The following is a 12,268-nucleotide window of genomic DNA, read 5'->3' as shown; positions in this document are numbered from 1 at the left end:
TAGCCAATATTGTATTGAGTAATTAAGTACACTAATGTATTAATAACTGGCTTTAGTCATTTTCTCCTGGCACAGTTTCATCACATCATCATTTTATAGCATTACAACCTCAACATTTTACTCTTACTTTAGCCGGCTGGACCACATTAAAATGCAGCAGAAGACCCAAAAAAGGTCTGAAAATCTCTGGGGGAGGACCCCCAGACCCCCCCTGTTCATTCATTTAAACTAATGTGCTAATGTGGCTGTAGACCCTTAACGCCCACAAATACGCCCAAAAACATATCTGGGAGGTGTGTTATTTGTACAGGGAGTAGAGGTGATGTCAGCGGAATACCAAGTTGCATTGTGGGATTTAAGTTAGCAATATTTGAGCTTGTGAGGTGTTGAGAATAAACTAACTGGCAAACGGATGCCCTGGCGTTTTGGTGCGCTTTGTTTGCGTTGAAGAAAGTTCCCATATGTGAATTGTTTACTGACAATGGCAATAAAACTGATTCTGATGACGTGGTGAGGGGCCCCCAAAAATGTTTTCGCTTAGGGCCCCCTGAAGGCTTGGGCCGGCCCTGACCAGGACTAAACCAGGGCTAAACCAGGACTAAACCAGGTCTAAACCAGGACTAAACCAGGTCTAAACCAGGATTAAACCAGGTCTGAACCAAGTCTAAACCAGGCCTAAACCAGGTCTAAACCAGGACTAAACCAGGTCTAAACCAGGACTTCGTGGATCATCGCAGGGATTCAGAATCAGGTGAGTTCATGCACAGGTTTGTAGTCTTGGTTTAGTTACCTTTAAACCCTTTAAACTCCATTTCAATAAAACATTAAAAATGTTGGTTCTAATTACTGAGAATAACAAGACAAGATTATGGTCGTTAAAATAAAAGTATTTATTCCCTACGATTACAAAACTAACAGATTAAAAACGCATGTCCTGTCCCTCAAGTTCCCATCAGACGTCTGCCCCTCATCTGGGGGCCTCTCACACACAGGACAAAGAATATGAATATTCATAAGAAGGTGGATCTCCTCTTCGTACCAGGCTGTACCTTTTAGGACATCCTAATATGGTCGTGAGATGCGACCCTTGACCCAGACAGAGAAGTTGGGGGAGCAGAGACAGACCAAGCAGAGTAAATATATGTAATAAAATCAATGTTAAAATGTTGTTCAGTGAATGGTCAGGCAAAGAGTTTATGCCATTTAAAACTCAGCGCTACTTCCTTATTGTACTTTTCTACTTAGACACTTGACTCGTAAATATTAAGAAGTACTGCAGGAGGAGAGATGTAGAAGTACTGCATTCTACTGAAGTAAAAGTACACATACAGGAAGTATTTCATTAAAGAGATAAGATAAGATAAGATAAACCTTTAATATCCACACAAGGGGAAATTTCGTTGTTACAACGCAGTAGAACAGGAGGAAAGGACAGATTATAGGAAGTTTCAAAACACACTCTTAATAGAACTCTTATGAACAAAATAAAAAACTATTAACAAAACTCCTCTCCTATCTTAATAGGGAATGGAGGGGGGGAAATAAAATAAAATAAAATAGATAATACAAATACAAAATAAAGATAAAAATCAGATAATAATAATAAAATAATGATAATAGAATAAAATAAAAATAAGATAAAATAAAGTAAAAATAACTAGCACAAGACTAGGTAATACTATTAGCAGGTAAGTAAACCGTATAAAAAACAAAATAGAACACTCTTATTTACAGGTATTGCACATGGTTGATTCAGTATTGCACATGAATATGATGGTATTGCACATGGTTAGATCAGTATTGCACATGTTCAGGGCTAGCAGTGTTTGTTGTAGAGTCTGACAGCAGCAGGAAGGAAAGATCTGCGAAACCTTTCCTTCACACAGCGAGGGTGGATCAGTCTCTCACTGAAGCTGCTCTCCAGAGAGGACAGAGTGTCCTGCAGGGGGTGAGACTCATGGTCCAGCATAGATGTGAATTTAGCAAAATCGTTTCAAGCTTTAAGTCACTCGATTTCTCACTGTTTATTTTTTTACTTTCGATACCTCGAGTTCTGGATGAAAGATAAACCCTCAAACCAAACAAAAAGTACTATTTACTTTTCAGTCTTCAGCCAAACTGTAGCGAAGTAAAAGTATCTGCTGTAAAATGTACTTTCACGTTTGTACTTTGTACTTCCCCCCACAATCCACTGTGGGCGTGTCTGAGGAAGTGAAACTATGACTTCTCTAATCCAAGTGTCCGCGCCTAGGTGCGCCAAGTGTTTGCCCAGGTGAAGTCGAGCAGCGTGTTTTAGATAATACAGACAATCTGCAGACAGTAAGGGCCCAAATGAAGGCGCTGTGATCACGTGGTCCTGACCTGAGGCTTGTGGAAGTAGAAGCAGTAGAAGAAGGAAAGGAAACAGAAAGCTTTTTGGAGAAGATTATCCCTGAGCTCCTTGATGGCTCAGGAGTTGAAGCCCCTCCCATCACAATCGACAGACCACATCGCCATGGCAACCAAGACCAGCAGCTGACCACGACCTCCAGGGTTAAAGGAGACCTCCAGGGTTAAAGGAGACCTCCTTGGTTAAAGGAGACCTCCAGTACAAAGGCAAGCGCATCTTCTTTGCTCCAGATATTTCATACAAGGTTCATCAACAACGGCAAAGGTTCCACCACATCTGCGAGGAGCTCAGGAGGAGAAAACTGAGACATGGGTTCGCTTTCCCTGTGACTCTTCTGTGACTTTTGAAGGTAAAACACACATGCTCAGAACTCCAGGAGAAGGAGAGGTGCTCCTCAGGAAGATGCAAAACACAGAGAACTGAAGAGAACTAGAGATGGAGCCACCAGCGTGGGGCATGCGAGTTCAGGTTGTGGTCACCATGGTGATACATTTCTGTTAATTTGAAGAGACTGATGACATAATTTATTTGTGTTGTTTGTCTGCTTTTGTACATAAACTCTGTGATTTTTGGCACATCTACTCATCCATGTGCCAAATGTGGGAGATTGGAAAATACTTGTCCAGCAGGGAGCGTGGTGAGCCAGGGAGGTTGTAAATCCAATTCTTTCTGAGGATTGTGTCAGGAGTGACGGTAGTTTTTTGGAACCCTTCATTAGAATTTAACTTCCTTCCCTTTTATGTTCTTTTTTGATAGGAGAAGGTTTTGGGTCCCCCCTACAACATCTACTCTCACTTCCTCACTCTCCTTCTCATCTCCACCCTCACCCAGGGGCCTTCCCAGCAATCTTGAATGTCTGATCAAATCAGGCATTAAGATGGCTCCACTCACGCCCAATATAGCAAGATCAAGAGTTATGTCAACACTTATCAACTCTTCCCCGCACAAGCCGACTACACCAACAAAAGCTTCCACTACCCATCCCCCTCGCCTTTCACCTGGTATCTCCCATCCCCCCTCGCCTTTCACCTGGTATCTCCCATCCCCCCACGCCTTTCACCTGGTATCTCCCATAGTTAGGATACACTGGGTCTTAGCGTTGCCGGGACTTATTGTCATATTAAAAATCAAACCAACCCGGGGCCCTATGTAAAAATAGACCCCCCTAGTGCTATTTCTGTAGTCACATCATACAGATGGTGATTCTTATGTTGGCCAATGTCTTATTGTAATGAAATGTTCTCTTTTGCTCTTTTGTCCTGTTCTATGCCTCTGATGTGTTCTATGTTTTTATCTTTTAAAAAGTGAAAAAAATAAAAAACCTCATTGAATGCTCCAATTCATATCTGTTTCTCTCTCTCCCACAGCGGATGCTCCACAGACTCCGCCCACAGTGGGGCCCTCCTCTCTCTGCAGTGTCACTTCACCAGTCCTTTTTCAGGGACCGACTGGAGGACTTCCTCCCTCAGAGTACCCCATGGAGGGGCGAGAACTACAACCTGCAGGGCTTCCTCCAGGCCAAACTGGGGCACTTCTCAGAGGCCCTCAGCCTTATCCACTCTGCCTCAGAGGCCCTCACGGGCCCCGGGCTCCTGGTGAACTACAGCAACCTGGCCTATCTGCACCATGAGAGAGGAGAGCAGGAGCAGAGCCAGGAGTACCTGAGCAGGGTGGAAGAGCTCAGCAGAAAATACCCCACAGAGGGAAACCAGCCGCACCCCAAGGTCCTGGCAGAGAAGGCTTTCAGTCTGATGCAGTTTGATAACGACAGGAAGCTCTTGGCAGTGGAACTGTTTGAAGAAGCTCTGAAGAAGCAGCCGAAGCGAGTTGAGTGGCTCAGTGCACAGGCCATCGCACTAGTGAGAGCCAAGAGATTCAGCGTGAAGATGCATGAGGAGGTACTCAGAAAGATGAAAAGAGCCAGAGACAGAGACACAGACCCAGACAACATGGACCTGTGTGCAGTGTACCTGCACCAGAAAGTGTGAAGAAAGCACAACGTCTGCACAGAAGAACAGCAGAGGGAGGCGACTGCTTTGGCCGTTCAGCTCTTGGAGAACACCATAAGAATAAATAGAGGCATAAGGTCAGTGTTGGAGCTGCAGCGGCGTACAGTTTCAGTCGACGCAGCGCTAGATTTGGAAGAAAAAGCTCTGCAGAAGCTTCCTGACAGTCGCTACCTGAAGGCCTGCCTCGCCAAGTGCCTGGAGTGGCAGATAGACAAGCAGAGGGAGTCAGCGAGTCAGGAGCTGATCAAGCGGACGGCGGCTCTGCTCGGCGAGGTGATCTCTCTGTACCCGGACTCCTGCCTCAGAGCCGTGATGGATCTGGCAAACTTCTTGGCCAAATCCAACCACAACCTGACTAAGGTCGACCCAATCTACCAGGACCTGTTCCAACGAGACCTGGGGCTGGTGTCCAAACAGATGCTCTACAACTACTATGCCAAGTTTCTGAAGCTTTACAAAAAGAATCATGTGGCATCCACAGAGGGCAGCAGAGATCCCTGTGAACGAGCTATTTAGAGAAAACAGCATCACTCAAATACAGAGAATCCACTCTCTGAGGAGCCAGTTGCCAAAACGGCTCCTCATGAAGGTCGACGCCTTTTTAAGGAACATTCAGGAACCTCCATAAAACTCTGCCGACCTGACACTCTTACCTCTGCCAACCTGAAACCCTGAACTCAGCCAACCTGAAACCCTAACTTCTGATGACATGGAACCCTGACCTCTGCTGACCTGGGACCCTGACCTCTGCAGACCTAAAACCCTGACCTCTATAAGTTTCAAACCCTGACCTTTGCAGACCCTGACCTCTTCAGACCTGAAACCCCGACCGCTGCAGACCTGAAACCCTGACCTCTGCAGACCTGAAACCCTAACCTCTGCAGACCTGAAACCCTAACCTCTGCAGACCTTAAACCCTGACCTCAGCAACCCTCAAACCCTGACCTCCACAGACCTGAAACCCTGACCTCTGCAGACCTGAAACCCTGACTTCTGCAGACCTGAAACCCTGACCTCTGCAACCCTCAAACCCTGACCTCTGCAGACCTGAAACCCCGACCGCTGCAGATCTGAAATCCTAACCTCTGTGGTCCTGAAACCCTGACCTCTGCAGACCTGAAACCCTGCCCTCTGCAGACCTGAAATCCTGACCTCTTTACACCTGTAACCCTGACCTCTGCAAGCCTCAAACTCTGATCCCTGCAGACCTGAAACCCTGACCTCTGCCGACCTGAAACCCTGACCTCTGCAAGACTCGAACTCTGACCTCTGTAGACCTGAAACCCTGACCTCTGCCGACCTTAAAACCCTGACCTCTGCAAGCCTCAAACCCTAACCTCTGCAAGCCTCAAACCCTGACCTCTGCAGACCTCAAACCCTGACCTCTGTAGACCTGAAACCCTGACCTCTGCAAGCCTCAAACCTTGACCTCTGAAAGCACAGAAAGCACGCAAATTCAGTACCACAGAGCGCTGTGCATCTTCATCTTAAAGCCACAAACCACTCTTTTAAGGACAGTGAGGAGAGAATTCTAAGCAGGGAGAAGAGATGGTTTGAAAGAGGAGATAAGGAAGCCATCTTTGTTAAAATGTGAAGCCCTCTTTTGATTGAAATTGAGCTTTAAGATACTTTAAGATCTTTAAGATTGGTTGTATGATTGGTCGTGTATGATGGCGTTTTGAAGCCATGGGGCGGGAGAAACCCTGGCCATTCAGGGATGAGGGAGCGAAAGTCAGTTTAAAGTAGGATTTTAATATCCACAGGTTAAAGTAAGCACAGTCTCATAATCTGAAGGTCGTGAGTTCAATCCTCACACGGGGCAATGTTTCTAGACACCAGTTTTCTCGTATACCATGAAACGCCGAAAAAAGAAGCTTTAAAAACACAAACAGCTTTGACGCATCGACACATTTACACCCAGAAAAAAACTCCTGGCATATTCTTGCTTTAAAGCCGACAAATTTTTATCTCACAAATATACAGACAAGGATTGTTTAGTTCAGGGGTACTTGCTCTAAGCAATGTTTGAAATTACAGTGAAAAATTACTTCTACGGAAACACAGGACGGAGAAAAGAGAGACGCATGTTCAAATAAAACTTGTCACAAGCTAACTTATATGGTCTTGATTTAACTCAAAATCTCTTTAAACAAGTCGTAAACATGTGTCCAGAGTTTGTAGGGTTGAAATTGTGGGTAATGTCTGTACCATAATTGTTTGGTGTACTTTTTAATAGTAGAAAAAACAAAACAAGAGGAAGGAGGAAAAAGCATCTGGAAAGCCCTCTCAGTCAGTGGTTACCCTGCTTGGGCTCTTAGCAAAGTGAAGAGGACAAAAAAGTAGCAAAAAAGGGACCAAAGGAAACAGAACCAAGAAGAAGTGTTGTCTCTAACACTTATGTCTTGGGACTGTCTGGAAAACTGCAAAGAATCTTTAGACAACACGAACTTCCCGTCTTTTTTAAAGCAGACAACACTTTAAGACAAAAACTGGTCCACCCTAAGGACAAGATGCCGACACAAAAACAGAACAATCTAGTGTTTTCTATCCAATGCAGTGAAGAACGTTGTAAAGAGTGGTATATAGGTGAGACAAAACAGCCACTGCACAAGAGGCTTTATCAGCACAGAAAGCACGCAAATTCAGTACCACAGAGTGCTGTGCATCTTCATCTTAAAGCCACAAACCACTCTTTTAAGGACAGTGAGGAGAGAATTCTAAGCAGGGAGAAGAGATGGTTTGAAAGAGGAGCTAAGGAAGCCATCTTTGTTAAAATGTGAAAACCTCTTTTGATTGAAATGGAGCTTTAAGATACTTTAAGATCTTTAAGATTGCTTGTATGATTGGTCATGTATGATGGCGTTTTGAAGCCATGGGGCGGGGGAAGCCCTGGCCATTCCGATGCGAATCAGGGATGAGGGAGCGACAGTCAGTTTACAGTAGGATTTTGATAGCCAATTACAGGGCTGTTAAGATACAAGGAAGAGCAGTTTCAAGTGAAACTGCAAACACCCTTTATCAGGAGGTTCCGCCCGGTGGGATTACTCAGAAAGGAATAGATGTTCCCAGACTCGATCCGCATATTGAGAATGACTCTTGGATGAGAGTGGAACGTCTTGTTTTTCTAAAAAACAGTGTCCAAATGACAACAAGTGAGTATTTTTTTTACAATTTTACAATAGATTTAAAATCCACAGGTGAAAGTAAAAAGACAACAACTCAGGTGTCACTGGTAGGATTACTCAGAAAGGAATAGATGTTCCCAGACTCGATCCCTATATTGAGAATGACTCTTGGATGAGAGTGGAACGTCTTGTTTTTCTAAAAAACAGTGTCCAAATGACAACAAATGAATATTTTTTTTTACAATTTTACAATAAATCTCAAATCCACAGGTTAAAGTAAAATCACAACAACTCAGGTGTCAATGGTGCTTGTGGCCTCGTTAGCGTAGTAGGCAGCGCGTCAGTCTCATAATCTGAAGGTCGTGAGTCCAATCCTCACACGGGGCATTGTTTCTAGACACCAGTTTTCTCTTTTACCATGAAACGCCGAAAAAAGAAGCTTTAAAAACACAAACAGCTTTCACGCATCGACACATTAAACCCAGAAAAAAACTCCTGGCATATTCCTGCTTTAAAGCCGACAACTTTTTTATCTCACAAATATACAGACAAGGATCGTTTAGTTCAGGGGTACTTGCTCTAAGCAATGTTTGAAATTACAGTGAAAAATTACCTCTACGGAAACACAGGACGGAGAAAAGAGAGACGCATGTTCAAATAAAACTTGTCACAAGCTAACTTGTCACAAGCTAACTTTGTATATGGTCTTGATTTAACTCAAAACCTCTTTAAACAAGTCGTAAACCTGTGTCCAGAGTTTGTAGGGTTGAAATTGTGGGTAATGTCTGTACCATAATTGTTTGGTGTACTTTTTAATAGTAGAAAAAACAAAACAAGAGGAAGGAGGAAAAAGCATCTGGAAAGCCCTCTCAGTCAGTGGTAACCCTGCTTGGGCTCTTAGCAAAGTGAAGAGGACAAAAAAGTAGCAAAAAAGGGACCAAAGGAAACAGAACCAAGAAGAAGTGTTGTCTCTAACACTTATGTCTTGGGACTGTCTGGAAAACTGCAAAGAATCTTTAGACAACACGAACTTCCCGTCTTTTTTAAAGCAGACAACACTTTAGGACAAAAACTGGTCCACCCTAAGGACAAGATGCCGACACAAAAACAGAACAATCTAGTGTTTTCCATCCAATGCAGTGAAGAACGTTGTAAAGAGTGGTATATAGGTGAGACAAAACAGCCACTGCACAAGAGGCTTTATCAGCACAGAAAGCACGCAAATTCAGTACCACAGAGTGCTGTGCATCTTCATCTTAAAGCCACAAACCACTCTTTTAAGGACAGTGAGGAGAGAATTCTAAGCAGGGAGAAGAGATGGTTTGAAAGAGGAGATAAGGAAGCCATCTTTGTTAAAATGTGAAGCCCTCTTTTGATTGAAATGGAGCTTTAAGATACTTTAAGATCTTTAAGATTGCTTGTATGATTGGTCATGTATGATGGCGTTTTGAAGCCATGGGGCGGGGGAAGCCCTGGCCATTCCGATGCGAATCAGGGATGAGGGAGCGACAGTCAGTTTAAAGTAGGATTTTGATAGCCAATTACAGGGCTGTTAAGATACAAGGAAGAGCAGTTTCAAGTGAAACTGCAAACACCCTTTATCAGGAGGTTCCGCCCGGTGGGATTACTCAGAAAGGAATAGATGTTCCCAGACTCGATCCGCATATTGAGAATGACTTTTGGATGAGAGTAGAACGTCTTGTTTTTCTAAAAAACAGTGTCCAAATGACAACAAGTGAGTATTTTTTTTTACAATTTTACAATAGATCTCAAATCCACAGGTTAAAGTAAAATGACAACAACTCAGGTGTCAATGGTGCTTGTGGCCTCGTTAGTGCAGTAGGCAGCGCGTCAGTCTCATAATCTGAAGGTCGTGAGTTCAATCCTCACACGGGGCATTGATTCTAGACACCACTTTTCTCGTTTACCATGAAACGCCGAAAAAAGAAGCTTTAAAAACACAAACAGCTTTCACGCATCGACACATTTAAACCCAGAAAAAAACTCCTGGCATATTCCTGCTTTAAAGCTGACAACTTTTTTATCTTACAAATATACAGACAAGGATCGTTTAGTTCAGGGGTACTTGTCCTAAGCAATGTTTGAAATTACAGTGAAAAATTACCTCTACGGAAACACAGGACGGAGAAAAGAGAGAAACATGTTCAAATAAAACTTGTCACAAGCTAATTTGTCACAAGCGAACTTGTCACAAGCTTACTTTGTATATGGTCTTGATTTAACTCAAAACCTCTTTAAACAAGTCGTAAACATGTGTCCAGAGTTTGTAGGGTTGAAATTGTGGGTAATGTCTGTACCATAATTGTTTGGTGTACTTTTTAATAGTAGAAAAAACAAAACAAGAGGAAGGAGGAAAAAGCATCTGGAAAGCCCTCTCAGTCAGTGGTTACCCTGCTTGGGCTCTTAGCAAAGTGAAGAGGACAAAAAAGTAGCAAAAAAGGGACCAAAGGAAACAGAACCAAGAAGAAGTGTTGTCTCCAACACTTATGTCTTGGGACTGTCTGGAAAACTGCAAAGAATCTTTAGACAACACGAACTTCCCGTCTTTTTTAAAGCAGACAACACTTTAAGACAAAAACTGGTCCACCCTAAGGACAAGATGCCGACACAAAAACAGAACAATCTAGTGTTTTCTATCCAATGCAGTGAAGAACGTTGTAAAGAGTAGTATATAGGTGAGACAAAACAGCCACTGCACAAGAGGCTTTATCAGCACAGAAAGCACGCAAATTCAGTACCACAGAGTGCTGTGCATCTTCATCTTAAAGCCACAAACCACTCTTTTAAGGACAGTGAGGAGAGAATTCTAAGCAGGGAGAAGAGATGGTTTGAAAGAGGAGATAAGGAAGCCATCTTTGTTAAAATGTGAAGCCCTCTTTTGATTGAAATGGAGCTTTAAGATACTTTAAGATCTTTAAGATTGCTTGTATGATTGGTCATGTATGATGGCGTTTTGAAGCCATGGGGCGGGGGAAGCCCTGGCCATTCCGATGCGAATCAGGGATCAGGGAGCGACAGTCAGTTTAAAGTAGGATTTTGATAGCCAATTACAGGGCTGTTAAGATACAAGGAAGAGCAGTTTCAAGTGAAACTGCAAACACCCTTTATCAGGAGGTTCCGCCCGGTGGGATTACTCAGAAAGGAATAGATGTTCCCAGACTCGATCCGCATATTGAGAATGACTCTTGGATGAGAGTGGAACGTCTTGTTTTTCTAAAAAACAGTGTCCAAATGACAACAAGTGAGTATTTTTTCTTACAATTTTACAATAGATTTAAAATCCACAGGTGAAAGTAAAAAGACAACAACTCAGGTGTCACTGGTAGGATTACTCAGAAAGGAATAGATGTTCCCAGACTCGATCCCTATATTGAGAATGACTCTTGGATGAGAGTGGAACGTCTTGTTTTTCTAGAAAACAGTGTCCAAATGACAACAAATGAATATTTTTTTTTACAATTTTACAATAGATCTCAAATCCACAGGTTAAAGTAAAATCACAAGAACTCAGGTGTCAATGGTGCTTGTGGCCTCGTTAGCGTAGTAGGCAGCGCGTCAGTATCATAATCTGAAGGTCGTGAGTTCAATCCTCACACGTGGCTTTGTTTCTAGACACCAGTTTTCTCTTTTACCATGAAACGCCGAAAAAAGAAGCTTTAAAAACACAAACAGCTTTCACGCATCGACACATTAAACCCAGAAAAAAACTCCTGGCATATTCCTGCTTTAAAGCCGACAACTTTTTTATCTCACAAATATACAGACAAGGATCGTTTAGTTCAGGGGTACTTGCTCTAAGCAATGTTTGAAATTACAGTGAAAAATTACCTCTACGGAAACACAGGACGGAGAAAAGAGAGACGCATGTTCAAATAAAACTTGTCACAAGCGAACTTGTCACAAGCTAACTTTGTATATGGTCTTGATTTAACTCAAAACCTCTTTAAACAAGTCGTAAACATGTGTCCAGAGTTTGTAGGGTTGAAATTGTGGGTAATGTCTGTACCATAATTGTTTGGTGTACTTTTTAATAGTAGAAAAAACAAAACAAGAGGAAGGAGGAAAAAGCATCTGGAAAGCCCTCTCAGTCAGTGGTTACCCTGCTTGGGCTCTTAGCAAAGTGAAGAGGACAAAAAAGTAGCAAAAAAGGGACCAAAGGAAACAGAACCAAGAAGAAGTGTTGTCTCCAACACTTATGTCTTGGGACTGTCTGGAAAACTGCAAAGAATCTTTAGACAACACGAACTTCCCGTCTTTTTTAAAGCAGACAACACTTTAGGACAAAAACTGGTCCACCCTAAGGACAAGATGCCGACACAAAAACAGAACAATCTAGTGTTTTCCATCCAATGCAGTGAAGAACGTTGTAAAGAGTGGTATATAGGTGAGACAAAACAGCCACTGCACAAGAGGCTTTATCAGCACAGAAAGCACGCAAATTCAGTACCACAGAGTGCTGTGCATCTTCATCTTAAAGCCACAAACCACTCTTTTAAGGACAGTGAGGAGAGAATTCTAAGCAGGGAGAAGAGATGGTTTGAAAGAGGAGATAAGGAAGCCATCTTTGTTAAAATGTGAAGCCCTCTTTTGATTGAAATGGAGCTTTAAGATACTTTAAGATCTTTAAGATTGCTTGTATGATTGGTCATGTATGATGGCGTTTTGAAGCCATGGGGCGGGGGAAGCCCTGGCCATTCCGATGCGAATCAGGGATGAGGGAGCGA

General features: G+C 43.0%; 2 non-coding genes across 2 annotated transcripts; both read left to right on the top strand.

The window, feature by feature from the left end:
• The first annotated feature begins 7,837 nt into the window (after positions 1-7,837).
• On the top strand, positions 7,838-7,910 carry trnam-cau (transfer RNA methionine (anticodon CAU)). The gene has a single exon. It is a non-coding gene; the product is annotated as a tRNA-Met (tRNA).
• A 1,438-nt stretch (positions 7,911-9,348) lies between these two features.
• Positions 9,349-9,421, top strand: trnam-cau (transfer RNA methionine (anticodon CAU)). Its single transcript has one exon. It is a non-coding gene; the product is annotated as a tRNA-Met (tRNA).
• The last annotated feature ends 2,847 nt before the right edge of the window (positions 9,422-12,268 follow it).

Source organism: Eucyclogobius newberryi, unplaced genomic scaffold (assembly GCF_026437365.1).
Source record: "Eucyclogobius newberryi isolate DKJ021-1_F unplaced genomic scaffold, fEucNew1.0.hap1 SCAF_68, whole genome shotgun sequence".
In the NCBI taxonomy this organism is placed as follows: domain Eukaryota; kingdom Metazoa; phylum Chordata; class Actinopteri; order Gobiiformes; family Gobiidae; genus Eucyclogobius; species Eucyclogobius newberryi.
This window is presented reverse-complemented; position numbering and strand designations above follow the sequence as displayed.